The sequence below is a fragment of the Chelonoidis abingdonii genome, chromosome 14 (assembly GCF_003597395.2).
Source record: "Chelonoidis abingdonii isolate Lonesome George chromosome 14, CheloAbing_2.0, whole genome shotgun sequence".
Classification (NCBI taxonomy): domain Eukaryota; kingdom Metazoa; phylum Chordata; order Testudines; family Testudinidae; genus Chelonoidis; species Chelonoidis abingdonii.
The window spans coordinates 33,432,883-33,452,593 of record NC_133782.1 but is presented as its reverse complement, the minus strand read 5'-3'; the positions used below and the strand labels follow the sequence as shown (position 1 = coordinate 33,452,593).

General features: G+C 57.1%; 1 protein-coding gene and 1 pseudogene across 1 annotated transcript in view; one reads left to right on the top strand and one right to left on the bottom strand.

The window, feature by feature from the left end:
- LOC116827366 (von Willebrand factor A domain-containing protein 5A-like) overlaps positions 1–7,849 on the bottom strand; it is an 11,204-nt pseudogene extending 3,355 nt beyond the window's left edge.
- An 11,314-nt stretch (positions 7,850–19,163) lies between these two features.
- Positions 19,164–19,711, top strand: part of LOC116827371 (von Willebrand factor A domain-containing protein 5A-like) — a 26,954-nt gene continuing 26,406 nt past the window's right edge. Inside the window, exon 1 of the mRNA XM_032784840.2 lies at positions 19,164–19,241. The gene's annotated coding sequence lies outside the window, so the exon portion shown is untranslated. The remainder of the gene's footprint in view (positions 19,242–19,711) is intronic.

Below are 19,711 nucleotides of genomic sequence, written 5' to 3'. Positions count from 1 at the left end.
CACCCACATGCTGCCCCCCTGGCCCCAGGTTCCCTCTCCCACTTGAGCCCCCCACCCACATGCTGCCTCCCTGCCCCAGGTTCCCCCTCCCATCCGAGGGCCCCCCCAACCTCTCCAGGGTTACCTGGGAGAGGGATGTCCCGTCTCACCAGCGGCCCCTGCACCGGCTGCGTCCACTCTGTGTCCATCCCCACATAGGCCGTGAGGGAGCAGATGACCCCCGAGCTCAGGCTGGTCTCCAGCGCCCGGCGCCGGTCCCCCTCCGACCTGGTGTCCACAGCCCCCTCCAGCTCCAGCAGCAGCGACTTGGCTGCCAGCCGGTGAATAGGCAGCCTGTGCCGGGGACAGAGAGTCAGGGAGTGAGCCCCGGATGCCTGGGTTCCAGCCGTGCAGGGAGGGGAGCAGGGGCTAGTGGGATAGTGTATTGCGGGGAGCCAGGACTCCTGGGTTCTAGTGGTTACAGCAGGGGGGCTGAGAGCCAGGACTTCTGCTTCCCTCTCTGAGCTGAGGCAGGTCCCCTCCCATTCCTGTCCTGCTGGGGGTGAGGATGGGGGGGGGCAGGACCCAGATACCTGGGGGTAATGGGGGTCACAGGAGCGTTGTTGTCACCTGTCTCCATCCTGTGGCTGCAGGGGGAACTGCAGTGTCTCCTTGTAGGTCTGGTCCTGGATGCGGTACTGCAGGGTGACACCCCCTACGGCAGTGTCTGGGGGCTGCAGGCAGAGAAAGCGGGTCAGAGGTAGAGTGCGAGGGGGGAAAAGCTGCCTGGGGACCCCCCCAGACCCAGGTTACAGAACAAAAGGGGTAAATACACCTGATTAACATCAGTTAAGGGGCTGCCCAGTTAGCCTAACGGCCATCAGCAAGGTCCGGAGTTAATGATCCTGATTGAGATCAACTCAGTTGGGGTAGCACAGAGACCCCCCGCCCAAAGGCCATCGTTAGGGGTCAGAGTTATCACCCAGGAGGGGGTGGGAAGTTCCCGGCTCAGTCACTGACCCCGAGCCCTGGGGGTGTTCCAGAAGAGGGGGCTGCTCTCTCACCTGGGGCTGCCCGCGGAGCTGGGCGTAGATGAGGCACCGCTTCCCAGGGAAGATCACCTCAGGGCCCCGGCCCAGCAGTGCCACCTCCATCCCGGGGGGCAGATCCCAGCACAGCGAGATCTGAGTCACGGCTGGCTGCAGGGCCCGCTTCAGAGACTGTAGCACCTGGGGGAGAGACCAGCACCCTGGGACCAGGAGGCTTGGGTCCTATCCCTGGTCTAGGAGAGGAGTGGGGGCTGGTGGGTTAGAGCAGGGTCGGGGAGGAGCCCAGACTCCTGGGTTCTCTCTCATCTCTGGGAGGGGAGTGGGGTCTGGAGGGTTAGCGCAGGAAAGGGATGGAGGAGCCCGAACTTCTGGGTTCTCACCTTGGGCTGCATGCGGTCCTGGCCTGTGATGAACTCGGCGCTGCCCCCTGCTGCCCGGGCGATGCCTTTGACCAGAGCCGTGGAAGCCCCTTCCCCGATGCCGAAGGAGAAGCACCTGCAGGGGGGCAGAGTCCAGGGGGGTGAAAGCAGTTGAAAAGGGGGCGGAGTTGGGGTTCACTTGGGAGTTGCTAGGGGGCAGGGTTAGAAGAGTGCTGGGGGAGGGACAGGTGCCCTGTTACCTGTGGGCCCCCTGGTGACGCTGCACCTCAGCAATGACGTCATCGGTGTTCTCCACCTCCCCGTCCGTGAACACGAATAGCTGGCGGGGGAGAGATGCTGTCAGAGCCGGGGATCCCAAATCCCCCGCAGACACTCCCTCCCCGTGGGAATGGGGGCAGGCCCCAGAGAGCCTGCCCCACTGACCCCCCACCCCAGAGACCCCTGACCCCAGAGACCCCCTGACCCCATGAGACCCCCCACCCCATAGTCCTCTTCCTCCTCTCCCAGAGTCCCCCCCCGGGGGGGTCTGACAGATGAGGACCTCTGACCTTTTCCCCATCTCTAACTGTGACCACCCATTGTCCCTCTTCACAGCCCCTGGAGAACTAACACCCATAACAGCTGTGGTATTTTCTGGGAAAGCTCCACTCCTCAACCCCCCCAACACATGCCTCCCCTGCCCCTGGCAGGGCGCCCCCCATAGCTGGGACGCAAACACCAGAGCGCCCCCAGCTCTATATCAGAGACACTGCCCCCCAACCTTCCCAACATGAACCTGCTTACCACCACCAACCGCATGCAGCGAGTATCACCATTCTCACTCCGAGCCCCCACACCCCAAAGCCCCATCAGCTGCTCCGCCAGGCTCCAGCCCTACTCCAAGCCAACAGGAGTCAGAAACATAAAAGCCTCCGAGGAAAGCGAGAGCCGTGAGCCAGGGCAGGGAGGCCAGTTGGAGGGGCTGTGAATGGCAAACACTACCCCAGCTGCGGACAGGGCAGCTAGGTGGGGGGGTGGGCTCAGAGTATCATGCAATCATATCCTTCTCAACGGGCTGCTAGGGGGGTCTCGCCCTCAACGCTTGGGCTCACTGACCCCCACGTGTGGGGTGGGGGCTGGGGAAGGGACTTCCGCAGCAGATGGCAGAGACTCTCTGGGGGAAATCGTACACCCCTCAGCAGCCAGGCCCGCAGTAATAGCAGGGGGGGGCTCCTTGTGACTCCACATCTTGTACCTCAGGGCTTTGGGGGAGTGTACTCAAGACTCAGGGCTGGCGCGCTGTCACAGGGGCTGTCATGGGGGGAGTGAGGGGCTGGGCCTGACAACAAGATCATCAGGATGGCGTCCTTCGGCCTGAAAGTCCTGAGTTTAATTCCCCCAACCCCATTTCTTCTGACATCCTCCAACCCTCCCCAGCCCCTCTCCGACCCCTGGGACGCCCTGCCAGCGCCCCTCAGCACTGGCGCGCGGTGCCCGTCCCGGCATGGCTGCGGTAAATGGCTTGTAGCGGCGCCAAGATAATCGCGGTGCCCACAGGTCAGCTCGGGAGCTGCTGGAACGCGCTGGCAGGGACTGGCCATGGGTCTGTTGGCTGTATGCCACGCTCTGCCTGCGGGGGGCGCAAAGGGGTCAGAGGCCAGGACAGCTGGAGCCCAGGGACAACCCCGACCCCAGCAGCCCTGCCCCCCAATGCCCCAGACATCCCCACCCACCTGCCATGCCCAACCGCAGCCAGCAAACACAGCGCTCCTGCCCGTGGACTCACGGGTATTAAGGACTCAAACCAAGACCCAAAGCCGTAGATGTTGAAATAACAGCCCAGGGGCAACTTTTAACAGCAGACCAGGGTCTCCTGGGACACAGACAGATGCACGGAGTCCACCCCCCAGCCCAGCCAGCCTGAGCTGCTCCCTCCACAGGCCATCTAGTCTGGCCTCCACCCTGCCGTACCTTGGCGCTGTCGATGCGCTGAGGCGAGCAGTCCGGCCGTCACGGGGCACTGCATGCTGCCGAAGCGATCCAGCAGGAAGTAGAACTCCCCGGCTGAGCTCTGGCCCGGCACCCGCCTCGGCAGGCTGGGCAGACGGGTCACCATCACGGCCAGGTCGCCCATCAGGGAGCCTGCGGGGAGATGCGGGCCAGCCCAAATGGCACGCAGGCATGGTCGAGCCCTGTGAGCCGGCGAGAGCCCCAGGTGCCCTTGACTGCCCCAGAGCCAACCCATGTCCCTTCCCACATAGATCCCACCCCTCAGCCCACCCCCCAGCGTCCCCACAATACCCAGAGCCCCACCCCCACTCCTCGACCTTCCCAACTCGCCCTCCCCAAAGATCTCCCACCGTCCCAGCCCCTCAGCGCCCCTACTGCCCCAGAGCCCCACCCTACCCTTTCCTCCCCCACACCGCCCTCTCCCCAGATCCCAACCAACCCCAGCCCCACTAGCAACTGCCAATCTTCCCAAGTACCTCCCCCGCTCCTCTGTCCCTCCCCCTGCCCTCCTCTTACGTCCCTCACTCTCCCCAGCCCCTGCTTTCCCAAACCTGCAGCGAGTCCCAGTGTCCACCTGTTGACATCCCACCTTCCCATCTCCAGCTCTGCCAAGGCCCCCCCATCCTGTCCCCTAACCCTCACTTGCCCTGATTCCCAAGCACCACTCTGAGAATCTAGCCCTAGCACCCCCCATTCCCCTACTATTCCCCTTATTGCCCCATGCCCCCCCCGATAACCCATCTCAGCCCAGCACACCCCTCCCCAACCCCACAGACACCCCTCTGCCCAGGGGCAGCAGGGTGCAGGGGTTCCCACCTGGCTCCACTCCAGGCAGCCCGGCCTCCAGCACCGCACTGGGTTTGTGCGGCTCCGCATAAAACACCAGCAGCTCCACGTCCCGGCCCCATGGGGGAGCCTCGGCTAGTGACACCTGGGGGGAGACAGACACTGTCACCTCCCCTCAGCTCCTGTGGGACTTGGCTCTTCCTGGAAGAAACACTGCAAACTTCTGACTTTTGTTTGGCTAAATTTTTCCAATTTGGGGGTCACATTTTCCCACCCCCACATTTTCCCCACTGACAATCAAGGAGCGGGAAACTCCCAGAAAGTGAAGAGAACCACGGGCCCATCGAATGCCCAGGATTTCACCCCCACGGGCTGGTTTCAGCCCCGCAAGTTCTTCCCCAGAGAACTCGGGCAATTCCCCGGATTGACCTGCACACACATCTTCTGGGACCAACCTCCCTGCCCTGCCCCAGAGCTCCCACCCCCCTGCACACTGTCCCCAGGACCCATGGCCAGATGGTCCCCGGGACCTGCCCCCACCAGCCTCAGCCCAAATCCCCCAGCACTTCCCCCACGCTGACCCTCCCAGTGGGGATGGCTGGGACCCAGGTGTCCGGGTGAGCCCTTACCTGGGCAGTGGTCCGGTTCCCGGCCGGGTAGCTCAGGGGGGTGAGGGAGCAGTTGGAGAGCACACGGTCGATGCCGTGGGGTGACTGCAGTGTGGCGCTCAGGCTCAGGGTGTAGGGCAGCTCCCCCTGAGGGACTCGTGGGACCCCCTGAGTGACGTCCTCCCCGTCCCACCCTGCAGAGAGACATGGGGTGTGGGCCGGGGGCTGAGAGAGCGGGAGGGTCCTGGGGGTTGGCATAGCAGGAGAAGATGGGGGTATGGGATATTGGGAGGCATGGGGGGATATCTGGGAGCACCTGAGGGGCTGGGATAGTAGAGGATTTGGGGGTGGCTGGGGGGGTCACATACCCTGGAGCAGGGATTGTGGGGCTTGGGGGGCACTTACTGTGGGCACATAGTAGTAGCCTAGGGGGTGCTATGGGGCTGAGGGTCCATGTGGGATACGTAGCAGGGGCTAGGGAGCCTCAGGGGGGCTATGAGCTGTGGGGTCACTGATTGTGGGGTATGTAGCGGGGAGCTGCGGACTATGGGTCCCACTGTGGGGTGCAGGGAGAAGAGCAGGGGATCTGTGGGTCTCACTGTGGGGCAAATGGGGGACACAAGGGGGCTCTGTGGGTCTCACCTTGAGGCGTGTAATGGGGGTGCAGCACGGCTGGCAGCATGTACCGGGCGGCTCCATCGGGCTCCAGTGGCAGCTCACAGACGTACTGCAGGGTCAGCGCCGCCTCCTCCCCAGGGGGTAAGTTCCCCAGGGAGCAGCTGAAAACGTCACCCCCAGTCCCCTCCTGCTGCAGCAAGAACGAGCTCTGCCCCCCGGCCAGCGCATCCCCGTACAGCTCCTGCGCCTGCCGGAGAGACAGGGTCACCCCGAGATCCTACTGTCCCCAACAGCCTCCTGCCCCTGACAGCCCCCTGCCCTGCCCCTTGGCCAGCATGTTCCAATATAGCTCCTGCGCCTGCCGGATAGACAGGGTTACCCTGAGATCCCTCTGCCATCCCCCTGCCCTAACCCCCAGCCCGTGCATCCCCGTACAGGTTATGCCTGGGAGAATTCTACACCACTGCTCAAGCTCAGAATTTGTGTCTGGCGCAGAATTCTTTTCCACCACAGAAAATACATTCTGGCCCAGAAGTGCTGCAATTACCCCTGACTCCCCCAGGCCTTTGCACTGTTTCTCACAGGTTCAGGAAATACAGTTCTGCACTGAAATTTAAATGAATTATTACTCAAAGTTCTGTATGAATATGCCTACTTACAGACACTGCTGACAGGTCTTTTGAAATAAATTACCAAAATAATTGAAACTGATGTGATTATATTGTGTTATTTTGACAAATAAAATACGCAGATTTTGTAGAATTTTAAATTATTGCGCACTGAATTTTTTATTTTTTGGCACAGAATTCCCCCAGGACTAACAGGTCCTGCGCCTGTCGGAGAGACGGGATCATCCCAAGATCCCCCTGCTCCCCAAAATCCCCTTTCCCCCAGCCAGCACGTCCCCATACAGCTCCTGTGCTTGCCAGGGGAGACAGGGTCACCTCAAGATCCCCTTGCATCTCAAAATCCCCCTGCCCATCGAGATCCTCATGCCCCCTGTGTCACTGACAGGCCAGCTCAGATCACAGTCTCTGTAGCATTTGCTTGGGTGTGAATGTCAGAGAAGGAAGGTACTGGCTCACTCGTACAGGAGAACAGTTCCCAGCAACCCAGGGGTTTTGTTTTACCTGTGTGTTTCCTGCGACTTCCCTCCCTGTTCTCAGCCTCAGATCTAAAGACAGTTTGGGTGCCAAGAAGAGGAGATGTCTGATGTGCAAACTGCACAGAATTGAAGGAACTAAACCCATCCTGTGCCTGCAGCCTGGGCACTGCATGTGAAGAAACATGCTCACGTCACAGCATGGGTTGGCCATAGAAAACCTCCAGATCCAGGCTGTGCTGGACACACTTGCTGGACATCCCTGCGGGCAATGAGCCCTAAGCCAGGATCCTATATCTCTGCACGGATAGCTTCTGCCAAGGGAATCCTGAGTGACGGGACAGAGCTCCTTAGAGCCCTTCTAGGGAACCCGGCAAGCTTTAGGGACCACTGGCAAATCTCTCCGCCTCTGCTCTCCCTTGCTCTGCAAACTGTGACTCACCTGGCCGGTATTTTACCTGCTTGAACCTCTCCACAGCTCACTTCTTCCTCTTGGCTAACAAACCTTTCATTGTTTGCTAGAGAAGCTGGCTGCAGTGCTGTCCTTGGGGAGAGCCTGAGCGCCCACAGACCGAGGGAGAGTGACCCACCCTTTGGGTTTGAAGAAACCTGACGGGAGGTGAGCTGGCCCAACGTCCAGCCTGGCCTAGAGATGGAGGGGCTGGCCACGGCTCCGTGGGAAGACTGACAGTGTGAGCCAGGAGCTCACGTCGGGCACTGGCCAGTTGAAACCCCAGGATCAGGACATCCAGCAGGTAAGGGCATCTGTCGTTTTCTGATACTCGGCCCTGAGACTGGCACTCTCAGTTGTGAGCCACTCCAGACAGCGGGACACCCTGACATCCCACTGCCCTGCCCCCCGTACAGCTCCTGCAGGGAGAGAAGGGGTCACCCAACATCCCCCGCCCCTGCCCCCCATACAGCTCCTGCAGAAAGACACGGGGTCACCCTGACATCCCCCTACCCTGCCCCCCCGTACAGCTCCTGTGGGGAGATAGGGGGTCACCCTGACACCCCCTGCCCCCCATACAGCTCCTTCAAGGAGAGATGGGGTCACACCGACATCCCCTGCCCCTCGACATCCTTCTGCCCTGCCCCCTGTACAGCTCCTGCAGGGAGAGATAGGGTCACTCCAACATCCCCCATACCCCCCAACAGCCCCCTGCCCCCTGGACAGTGCATCCCCATACAGCTCCTGTGTCTGCTGGCGAGGATCCCCCCGTCCACCCATCAACCCCCTCTTCTCCCCGCCTCCCCAGTTACCTGTTTTCTTCTCATGGAGCTGGGCCTGGTGACAGGGCCCCCAGGGGCCTGGAGGCGTTGACGGCGCTCCGGCATCCACGGGGAACACGAACACGGCCCCACGGGCCCTGCTCCTCGTTTCCTTGTTAGAGCCGTCACAGCCCACGTCTGCACGAGCCTCGATCAGGCACCTGTCACCGAAGACGCTGGGGGCACTGCAGGGACAGGTCACAAGCCGGTGTGCCCCAGAGGGTTAGTTTGAGGGAGGTGTCAGCCAATGGGACTCCACAGACCCCCAAGGGCCGGGCCCCACACAGCTCCCCACCCGTACCCCAGCCCTGACTCACTGGCTGTGGATGCCAGCTAGTTGAGGCCGACTGCGTCATTTCATGCTGGCATTGTTGGGTTGTGCGGGGATAGGGGTGAGATAAGAGGTTTCTTGAAAATGACAGGCACAGGTGCCCCCCCCCCGCAAGCAATGCTCCGAGACCCCAGCCCACCCTGTCAGCCAAGTTCTGTGGCAGGGAGTCCCACAGACGTACGGGGCCTAGCTCAGAGACCACAGTGGTGGCTCCTCTCGGGGCCCCCCTCCCCACACACGGTGCCAGCCAGCGATGGGAGGTGGGTGGAGAAATGTAGAGGGTGGTGTATGGGGATGTATGGACAGGCAGACGGAAGGAGGGCAGTGGGGATGGACAGAGCACGTGGGGGGCTGAGGATGGATGGACAGACGGAAGGGTGGGGGTTCAGTCAGCGTGCAGGGGAGGGACTAGTGGTTAGAGTGGGGGGAGGCTGGGAGCCAGGACTCCTGGGTTCTATCCCTAGCTCTGGGTCGGGTGTGGGGACTAGTGGGTTAAGCCAGGGGCACATAGAGCCAGGACTCCTGGGTTCTAGCCCCAGCCCCTGGGGAGGGGGGTCCTGGAGCAGTGCCCGAGCTGCAGGGAACCCAGGTGGGTCACTAGGGGGTTGTTCACCCAGCTAGGGTGTCACCTTGCAGAGAACAGAAGAGGTTTACAGAGCGGCCGTTCCAAGTGGGGGGCGTTATTTACCTTCACCTGGGGCTGCCATGAACCCCCGGCCTGAGGCTGCAAAGTCCAGCCCTAGCCACAGCTGGGGGTTCCTGCTTCCTGTCCCAGAGCCAGCCGGCCTGGGCCTGATGGGAGTGAAAGGCCAGCAGCAGGCTGGGTTCTCCAGCAGCAGGATGCCGGGGGGGTGAGGCACACCAGGGCTGCCATGACCAAAAGGGCTCCAGAGACCGAAGTTCCCTCTAAGCTGCATGGCCATGCAGTTGGCTACCAAGGGCCACGCAGGAGCTGCCATGGAGAGGTGCCTCTCCCTTGGCCCAGTCCCAAGCTGCTGCAGGGAGAGAAGGCTGGGGGGAAGACCTTTCTCCCCAGGGCAGTCTGCACCCCAAATCCCTCATCCTCAGCCCCACCCCAGAACCCACATCCCCAACCAGAGCCCACATCTCATCCTGTACCTCAACTCTCTGCCCCAGCCCTGAGCCCCCTCCCTCCCTCAAACTCCTTATCCCTGGCCCCACTCCAGAGCCTGCACCCACAGCCAGAGTCCACACCCCAACCCTCTGCCCCAGCCCTGGGCCCCCATCCACACTCTGAACCCCTGGGCCCCACCCCCACCACACATCACCTCCATATTGCTGCATATAACAAAATTCATTCCACACATGCAGGTAAAAAATTAGAGGGAACATTGTTTCAGATCCCAGACTCGGAGCCTCATGTCATCTCGCCACTGCTGGGCCAGCTGGAGAATTCTCAGTTCCAAGGTCGGATGGAAACGTTGGGATCACCCAGGTAACCCACATGTCCGGGAGGGCCTGGAATGAACTCTTGGGGAAACTGAAGCCCAACCCCCTCCATCTCGCATCAAATGCTGGCTGCCATGGAGGATCCACCACTGCCCTGGGTGAGCTGTGCTAATGGCTAGTTACCCACTTGCAGAAACATGCGCCTTCCTTCCAGTGCAACCTCATCTGCTTGCCACCCCTAGCCCCGGGCCAATGCCAGAGCAGGGACTGCTACCTGCCGCATCCTAACAGAGCAGGTATTCACAGCTGGGGGCCAGGCGCCTCTTCGCCTGCTCCAGGGTAAGTGCCACCAACCAGGAAATGGCAGAGGCCCCAGGAAAGGCTCTGGTGAGGAAGGGAAGCTGGTTCTTTGTACCTGGGATTTAACCCTGATGCCTAGTTCCCAGGCTGGAGAAAGGGAGTTGGCGTGAAAGCTACAGCAAATCACTGGCTGCAGCTCTCGCTGCCGCAGTTGCTTGTGGCAGAGCGCCTGAGGCTGAGTCACTGTGCTGGAAGGTGCGGTCTGAGTGGGGAACAGGCCCCCAGCAGACCCCAGAGATCATGGGGAGCAGGACCAACCCGGCTGGGTGCCATGGGATGGGCAGCAGGAGATCCACGCAGGGAAAAGTACAAAAAGGAATAGAAAGGTGGGAGAGTGGGCTGGAACCGGGAAGGTTTAGGAGTCACGTCCCTCCAACCCCTGCCCCCCACAAAAAAACCCTGTCCCTGCACACAGGGCCCCCACATCCATGGAGGGGAGACTCTGCAGGAGCAAAGTCCCAAGTCAGGGGGATGGGCCCAGATCAGGGGCTGGGGGTGAGGGGGGATCCCAAGACACAGGAGGAGGACAGGACCCAGAGAAGATGGAAGGGGCCCCTAGACCCAGAGAAGGCGGGACCCGTGGACCTAGAGAGGATGGAGGGGACCATGGATCCAGAGAAGGGGAGACCTGTGGACCCAGAGAGGATGGAGGGGACCATGGATCCAGGGGACAGGACCAGGACGGGCCATGGACCCCAGGAGATGGTGCTTTGGGGGGCCCGATCTGCACCCCCGGTACCTTCCCTCTCGATCCCCGTGCAGCGAAGCCTTGAATCAGCTGGAAGGGAAACTAGCTCCGCCTCCCGCCGCGGAGAAACTGCAAACTCCCCACCCTCAGCTACTGCAAACCAGGGGCCGTCTGCAAAGTTCCACCCACCCTCTGGGAGCCAGGGACCGTCTGCAAACCCTTCGCTCCACACAGCCCGCCATGTGCCGGTACAGTGCCGCTCAGCCTTTCCAGACGGCTACACCCCCTTTCGGGAGTGTGGTGTGTCTGGCGAACCCCCAGATTTCACCTCACTTAAAACTACTTGCTTGCAGAATGAGACATAAAAATGCAAACGTACCCTAGCACACTGTGACTCGTGAATGGCTGACCTGCTCCTTTCTACCAGACGATTAGAAAATAAATCAGTTGGAATATAAATCTCGTATTGACGTTTCAGTGTATGGTGTATGGAGCATGGAGCAGAATAAACAAGGCATTGGCTGTATGAAATGGTGATTTGTAGGTGATTTGTACTGACTTCACTGGTGCTTTTTATGTCGCCTGTTGTACAAAATTAGGCAAATCTCTAGATGAGTTGAGGTAACCCCTGGAAGATCCCTGTGTATCCCCAGTGGTAGATGTACCCCTGGTTGAGAATCACTGTGCTAGGGCACATCTCAAACTGCCCCCACACACACACACACTGAATTGGGGCTAGGGGTGTCTCCAAACTGCCCCTCGCTCCTTCCTGACCCTTGCTACCCTCTGGGAGCCATTTCACTGGCAGGCCTAATGTGCATCCCAGCTGTGCTGCCTTCCCCAAGGAGGAGCCGACCTGCCAGACATGTGCATCCCAGGGAACCCCAAAGCCCGACCCTGGGTGGGAAGCAAATCTGTTTGATGACACTAAAAATCACAGTGGTGATCCCCAGGCCACCCTGGCCTCATTACCCCTCAGCTGTCATTTGTCAGACACAAGGTAAAACAAAACTCTGGAGGGTAAAATGGATTAGCATTTTTTATTTATTTATTTGTTGCTATTTCTGACACATTTCATTTCAGACTCTTTGGCACGTGCGCCCTCCTTCCCTCCCCCCTTCCAACCCCTAGTAAGACTCACTATCCCTTTGGGATTCATGATCCAACTCTTGAAGCAATGGGCTCAGGCTCTCTGCAAACTCAGGCAGCGTTGATCACACTCCGGGCAACTCCCTGCTCTCACAGCTCAGCTGGCTGGGAATAGCAGGGGCCCGTGGAAAGCCCAGGAGCTGCAAGCAGGCAGGGGCTGCAGGAACATGTTCTGCAGTCACTCCCAGGGCCAAGGGAGACATGTTTGGGGCTATGGAGTGGAGTCTGTGGTTACTACCTGCCTGGGAGGAGAGAGTCTGAGCTGGCAAATCCAGAGTGGGGAGACAGAAAGGCCCTGGGGAAAGCTGTGGGGGAATGAGCTGCGGGTGTCCCCCGGGAGCTGCAGTGCAGAAGAGCGCACTGACCGCTGAGCTGCGGGTGTCGCCCTGGACGCTGCAGTAGGGAATGGCTAAGAGGAGCCAGATAGTGAGCAAGTGACACTGTGATGGGTTCGGTCACACGGATCCCCTTGGGACTGCCACCTGACATGCTGGTATTACCTCTGAGACCGTTTCTCCTGCCAGCTTGGGATTCCAGAACCCTGCCAGACACACTAGCCTCCTGCAATACAAACTCAGAGTCTGAACCACATCCCCAAAAGCTGCAGGCTTTAACTGAAAACCACACAGTAGGTACTCCTGCCTCCAGCACCCAGATACCCAGCTCCCAATGGGATCCAAACCTCAAGTAAATCTGTTTTACCCTGTATAAGCTTTATACAGAGTAAGCTCATAAATTGTTCGCCCTCTATAACACTGATAGAGAGATATGCACAGTTGTTTGCTCTCCCAAATATTGATCACTTACTCTAGGCTCAATAATAAACAAAAGTGATTTTTTTAAGAATAAAAAGTAGAATTTAAGTGGTTTCAAGTAATAACAGACAGAACAAAGTAAGTTACCAAGCAAAATAAAACAAAACACACAAGTCTAACCCTAATACATTAAGAAACTGAATACAGGTAAATCCCACCCTCAGAGATGTTCCAATAAGCTTCTTTCACAGACTAGACTCCCTCTTAGTCTGGGCCCAATCCTTCCCCCGATACAGTTCCTGTTAGCTCCAGCTCAGGTGGTAACTAGGGGCTTTCCCTGCTCCACCCCCTCTTATGGCTTTGGCATAAGGCACGAATCTTTTGTCTCTCTGGGTCCCCACCCCTCCTTCTAAATGGAAAAGCAGCAGGTTTAAGATGGATTCCAGTATCAGGTGACATGGTCATATGTCACTGTAAGATCTCCTTCTTCATTACCTAGGAGCTGTCTGACACAGTATACAAGGCGGCTTTCCGGTAAACAAACTCATTCACAGTTCATTGATTCTGAAGCACCTTTAATGGCTTCCACTTAATATGTTTACATCAGTAATAAAAGTTTATATCTTGTTCTCCTAACTCCAGACATAGAAATAATACATGCAAACAAATAGGATGCACACACTCAGTAGATCATAAGCTTTGTAATGATACCTTACAACAGCCCTTTTGTATGAAGCATATTCCAGTTACATTATATTCACACTCATAAGCATACTCAAGCATATTTCCATAGAACGTTATGGAGTGCAACATGACATAAAAGGGAAAGACATTTGCCATGCCCTTCCTCTCTCTCTTCCATCTTCATCTACAGACATCACCACCTAGTGACTGAAGCGCTGATCAAAGGGAAGAGCCTGGCTGAACAGCAACCAGCCAGGCTGTGGTAAGAAGCACCTAAGTTTGTAAGGGCACTGAAAGTGTTAAGATCAGCTTAGAATGTATTTTGCTTTTATTTCATTTGACCAAATCTGACTTGTTGTGCTTTAACTTATAATCACTTAAAATCTAGCTTTCATAGTTAATACATCTGTTCGTTTAATATGCCTGAAGCAGTATGTTTGGTTTGAAGTGTGTCAGAGTTTCCCCTTGGGATAACAAGCCTGGTACATATCAATATCTTTGTTAAATTGCAAGCTTATGAGTTCATCAGTGTCCAGCAGGCATAATGGGATACTGCAAGATGGAGATTCCTAGGGTTGTGTCTGGGACTGGAGATATTGGCTAGTGTCATTCGATTGCACAATCCAAGGAGCAGCTTACATGCCAGAGGCGCGAACAGCCCAGGAGTGGGGATTCTCCCAGCATAGCAGCCCCTGTTAGCTCAGAACCTGCTAGTATAAGTGGGGGAATGGTCCTGCTATTGTGAGGAACTTTTCTGGTTTCTGCACTACCCCGGTGAAGTGGACTAGTGAAAGGATCTGAGTTCTCGCTCCCACTTCCTTTACCCAAGCTCTGGGTGGCAGGACCCTTCTCTCCAGCATCACCCCCGCCCTGTCAGGGTTACGATTCCCCTCTAAGCCTGGCCTGCATGGCTGAGGCATCTCCCTGTGCTAGGCCCACTGCCAAGGGTCCCGCTCGCTCTCCCCAGCTGCTCACCATACCCAGCTCCGGATTGCTCCAGAGCCAGCTCCATACTGCCTCAGCACAGCTGCTGCTGCTGCTGCTGCTGCTCTGCCTTCAGCTCCCTTGTCTGCTTCTCTGGCTCCAGTTGCTACAGCTCTGCTCCCAGGGCAGGTCTGTTCTGAAGGCTGCTTCTGTGACTTTGCTGCCAGCTCTCACCTGCTTCCTGGTCCCCTTGTCTGGCCCCTCTGGCTCTGGTTGCTGCAGCTCTGCTCCCAGAGCTGTGCTCTGGCTTTTTAGGCTGCAGCTCTGCTCCCATCAGCTTAGCTTGGGCCGCTGCTCTCTCCTTAGCTCAGCCCCACTCTATCTGACTCAGACAATTCCAGCTCACAGGGAAGACAGGACCCTCCCTGACTCGTTGATTAGCCTGCCTGCCCACCCGCCCTGTCAATCAGGCTGATCTGGAGCATTGGCCTCTCCACATTGATCCTGGAGACTGTCAGCCTCAGGCTCCTGATTTCCCATCGACCCCTCCCTTTTTAGCGCTGGGAGCTAGCAACCAAATACCCTACTGAATGTTAGTAAGGGGGCAACAGTCCCCTTACAGTAACATAACTCCCATGAAGGGGAACTGGCTGGAGCTGGCAGGGTGCGGCTCATTAAAGGAGCCTGAGAGCAATCACCTGTGAGCCTGCTGAGGGGAAGGCCTAAAAAGCCAGCAGGAAGGAAGTAGGGAGGGGGAACAGGAAAGTGAGGATTTGTTGCTCTCAGTTGTTGTAAGAGCAGGCTGTTCCCTAAGGTGCTGCCTGACTGGTGTTGAATTGTGTATAGCTGTATAGATGTGGTGGTGGGAAAATACTGGGAAATAAAAGGGCACTGGTGTGTGAAAGAGTGGTCTCCAGTGAATTTGTACCACAAGCAATGAAGCTCTTGTCTACACCTGGTAAAAGAAAAATGGTTCTCCTGATCTTAAAGGACCAAGCCTCAGGTCAATATATGTCAGATTTTACCCACAAATCACGCTGCTGCTAATCCTTTAGAATTTAAAATCTAAAGGCTTATTCATAAAAAGAAAGAAATGTAAATGAGAGTTAAAATTGGTTAAATGGAATCACTTACATACAGTAATGGCAAAGTTCTTGGTTCAGGCTTGTAGCAGTGATAGAATAAACAGCAGGTTCAGATCAAGTCTCTGGAGCACATCTCCAGCTGGGATGGGTCATTCAGTCCTTTGTTCAGAGCAGTGCTGTAACAAGGGCAAGGTGAAGCAGTTGCCTCAGGCGTGCAACGCGGAGGGGCACAGCTTTACCTCCCAAATGGGACAGAGGAGGGTCAAAAAAAAAAAAGCGCCATCGGTGGCAATTCAGTGGCAGGTCCCTCAGTCCCTCTCGAAGGGAAGGATCTGCAGCTGAATTGCCACCACAGCCTCATTCATTCTTTGGCGGCAATTCGGCAGCAAGTCCTTCCCTCCAAGACGGACAGAAGGACCCACTACTGAAGAGCCTGGAGTCAGCCCTTGCCTCGGGTGCAAAAATTCCTTCTTACAGCCTTGGTTCAGAGTGTCAGTTTGTAGCAAAGTTCCTCCAGAGGTAAGAAGCAGGATTGAAGACAAGATGGAGGTGATGCAGCTGCCTTTTATAGTCTCTTACCATGTGGCCTCTGCTTTTGTCCCAAAGACAAGCTGTCCATCACATGGGATGGAAAAACCTCAAAGTTCTGTCCATAGACATGTCCCTGCATGCCCTGCTGAATCACAAGGTGTGTCTGCCTTCTCTCAATGGGTCAGTTGTATAGCTGATGGTCCTTAATGGGCCATCAAGCAGGCTAGGCAGTGCTGATGTGAAATGGTCTGGAGTGTCACCCAGAAGCATAGCACAAGTTTACAGTATAGAGCCAATGTTTCATAACTTCAACTACAAAAATGATACACATATACAGATAGTATAATCATCACCAGCAAATCATAACCTCTCCTAGACACCTTATTTGACCTCCTTTGTCCAAGATTCGGCGCCATTACAGACCCTTGGTTGCAACAATGATCTATACTATCACAGTTCATATTAACAACATCACAGAAGGGTTCTGCCACCCAGTGCCGGTGCAACGACTAGGCGACCTAGGGCGCCAGGATTTGGGGGATGGCATTTTGGGTCCCTCAGCGGCATTTTGGTGGTGACACTTCACAACAGCCATCCCAATTTTCAGTGGCATTTCGGCGGCAGGATCTTTGGCCGCCATTGCCTTCGGCAGCATTTTGGCAGCGACTCCTCCCAGAACCGCCCCTCTCCTGTCCTCTTCCGTCCTTGGCACCGCCTGGGGCAGCAAAAGAGCTGGCGCTGCTCCTGCCGCCACCCAGAGCCTGAGGGCGTTTTGGCACTGCCAGAGCCTGTCCGACTCGCAGGGTCACCACAGCACAGCCAGTGCCTGAGACGTGGGAGGAGCAGGCTGTGAACATCCCTCACATCCCGGAGACAGCTGGTTGTGATGTAGCATCTGGGCAGGCACTACCCCCACAATTCTGTCTTTCCCCCATCACCCTCTCTCTCAAAGTCCCCCAACCATTCCCATCCCTATCCCCTCAGCAACCTCAACTACCCCAGAGTCTCACCTCCACCCCTGTTTCCTACCCCACAACTCTTTCCCCTAGATCCACCACTGCCCCCAATCTCCAGCCCGCCAGTGCCTTCCCTTCCATCCCATGTTCCTCCCCATGCCCCTCAAATCTGCTGGGTACCCCACTGCCTGGCTCCTCCCAGGCACCCCACCCTCCAACTCCAGCCCCTGCTCCCCACACCCCAATGCCCACCCCCTGATCCTGTCCCCAGTCCCCTTCACACACACTATCCCCAGCTCCTTCACTGCCCATCCCTAGTTCCCACCCCACAGACTCCACCTTACCCAAGGGAAGCAGGGTACAGGACTCCCCATCCCCACCTGGCTCTGATTCAGGCAGTCCAGCCTCCAGCACCATGCTGGGTTAGTGCAGCTCCGTGTAATACACCAGCAGCTCCATGTCCCGGTCCCATGAGAGGGCCTCGGCCAGAGACACCCGGGGGATGACGGACACACAGTCCCCTCTCTTCAGCTCCTGGGGGCAGGGTCCCGCTGGCTCTTGTACCAGGCTCAATGCCCCTCCATTGAGCCAGAGGGGAGGGGGCAACCCAGGAACGTGGGCTGCACCACCCCTCGGAACTGGGGCTGGGCCCCCTGAGATAGGTGGGAGGGAGAGGGGGAAAAACAACTGGGGACAGGGCCAGTCCAGGCACTAGCCAACCAAGCATGTGCTTGAGGCGGCACCTTATAAGGGGAGGCCAATCTTGGTTCGGCAGGGCAGCATTCGGGGTTTTGTTTGTTTGTTTGTTTTGGGGTTTTTTGGTTTGCCGAGGCGGTGCTCGGCAGGGTTGGTTTTGGTTCGGCAGAGCAGCACTGGGTTTTTTTTGTTGTTTTTTGTTCAGTGGGGCTGTGCTCGACGGGGTTAGTTTTGGTTCGGCGGAGCAGCACTGAGTTGTTTTGTTGTTTTTGGTTCGGCGGGGCGGTGCTCAGGTGGGGTTGTTTTTGGTTTGACGGGGTGGCGCTTTTTTTTTTTTTTTTTGCTTGGGGCGGCAAAAAAGTTAGAGCTGGCCCTGCCTGGGGAAAACTCTACCCCCTATGCTTCCCAACCCCAGCTTGGTAGCTGCTGCGGAAGGAGAGAGACAGCTCTCCCCAAACTAGTGCTAAAACTTAATAGAAATCGCTTGTCTGGACAAGCGATTTCCATTAAGTTTGGGGGGAGGTCTGGAAACCATTAGGGCCAGATCTTTGTTATCTGGTATAGTTCTTGCTCTGCAGAGTTCGCCCATTGACTCTTAAGCAGGAAGCAGCACTAGGTTTGGTGGGGATGCTGCTAGGTGTTCTGCAGGATAAAGACCTTATCTGCAAGCTCTTTGAAGCAGGGATCTGTCTGCAAACTCCAAGCCATGTGTCCATGTGCTCTAAGGCTTCTCAAAACTCCAGGAGTCCACTGTGAGTTTTTCAGCTGGTGACACACACAATGTGAAACCAGGAGAACTTTGCCTGTCTCTACAGGGCTCTATTGAACTTGAACAGCTTGGATCCTAAACACCCATTGAAAATACCCATAACCAACCACTTGATGTTTTATTTCCCTTCGTATTTTCAATGTTGTCGCTTGTTTGTTTGTGGTTTCACTCTGCTGTTTGTGTTGCTTTATTACTTATTTTTACTGTTCTAGGTGTATGATGTGTTTATCAAATTTAAAGTGGACGTCTCAGAGAAATTGCATATGCCTGAGTGAATGCCTTTTCCGCTCCTTTCCAGTAGCAGAACATAGTGTATTAATATTTGCAATGAGAGCATGGGTATTCCTCGTTGACTTCTAGATTTGTTTAGCATCTTAAAGCTGCGCTATGTGTGCAGATAATATATATGCAAGAGAGAGAGTTAATTATTATTAGGGTTTTTTTATATTGGGCTTTTATCCAACAATAGTTAGCTACATTAGGAAAGATCATCTAGTTGGGGGTGATCCTGCTCTGAGCTGCGGGGGTTGGACTAGAGACCTCCTGAGGTCTCTTCCAACCCTGATATTCTACAGTTCTGTAGTCAAGTGGTCTGCCAAGATCCTCAGCAATTTTCAAGTGGTCTGTGGGAAAAAAAATGTTGAGAACCACTGCCCTAGAAACTTGCCCATTGCCCCCTGGCTTTTGTTATCAGTTGCTGTTTACTCGGGTGTATCTGCTTTGAACTGTATGTAGTCGCCAGCGGGGCAAAGAGGCATCAGGTGTGGAGAGAGCACCCCGGACGGGGGACACCCCAGCTCTGTCCTCACTCACCAAGCTCCTGGGCCCAGCCTGTCGGGGGTTCCGGGACTCGGCCCAGCCGGAGGGAGGGGAGCCCTGGGGCGCACACAGGCCTCCGGGCAAAGGGAGCTTGAGCGAGGACTCGGGGTTCAGTAGCCGACTCCGCCGGGCCGGTGCAGACGCCTGGAAGGATCCCCACGACAGCGGGACCGTCCCAGGACCCCTGGGTGAGTAGCTCCAGGCGGGGAGTTTGCAGACGCTCCCTGGCGGGGGCTAGCCCAGAACAGTGACTTTCGGTTTCGCTTTTCCAGCTTCTGGGCCACAGTCCGGGCTAGTGAAGGTAACGGGGCCCCCGGGACCCCCCAGAGACCCTGCCCCTGCAGTCCAGGGCCCCCAGCCGGGGAGAGAACCCAGGAGTCCTGGCGCCCAGCCCCCCCCCCACAACCAGGGATAGGACCCAGGAGTCCTGCCCCCGCCTCCCAGCCGAGGTTACAAGCGTGTGTGCTCTGCCCCCTGTAACACAGCCGGGGAGCGGCGTGTCTCTCCCACCCCCAGCACTGCGCAGGATGGAGGTGGTGGGGGTTGGAGTCACGGCCTGGCCCAGCTCCCCCCCCCGCACTGGCCGGGCCCGGGCTTGCCGGGGACTCGCCCTCAGCAGAGCGGGGTCTCTGACCCAGGCGGCAGGTCTGGCTTTCCCCAGCAGGGGGCAACGCGGCGCTGGGGCCGCGGGGGGAGGCGTCGGATCGGAGCCAGTGCAGGAAATTCAGCAACTTGCTGGGTTATCGCTGCTCCCGACTTCTGTCCATCCTC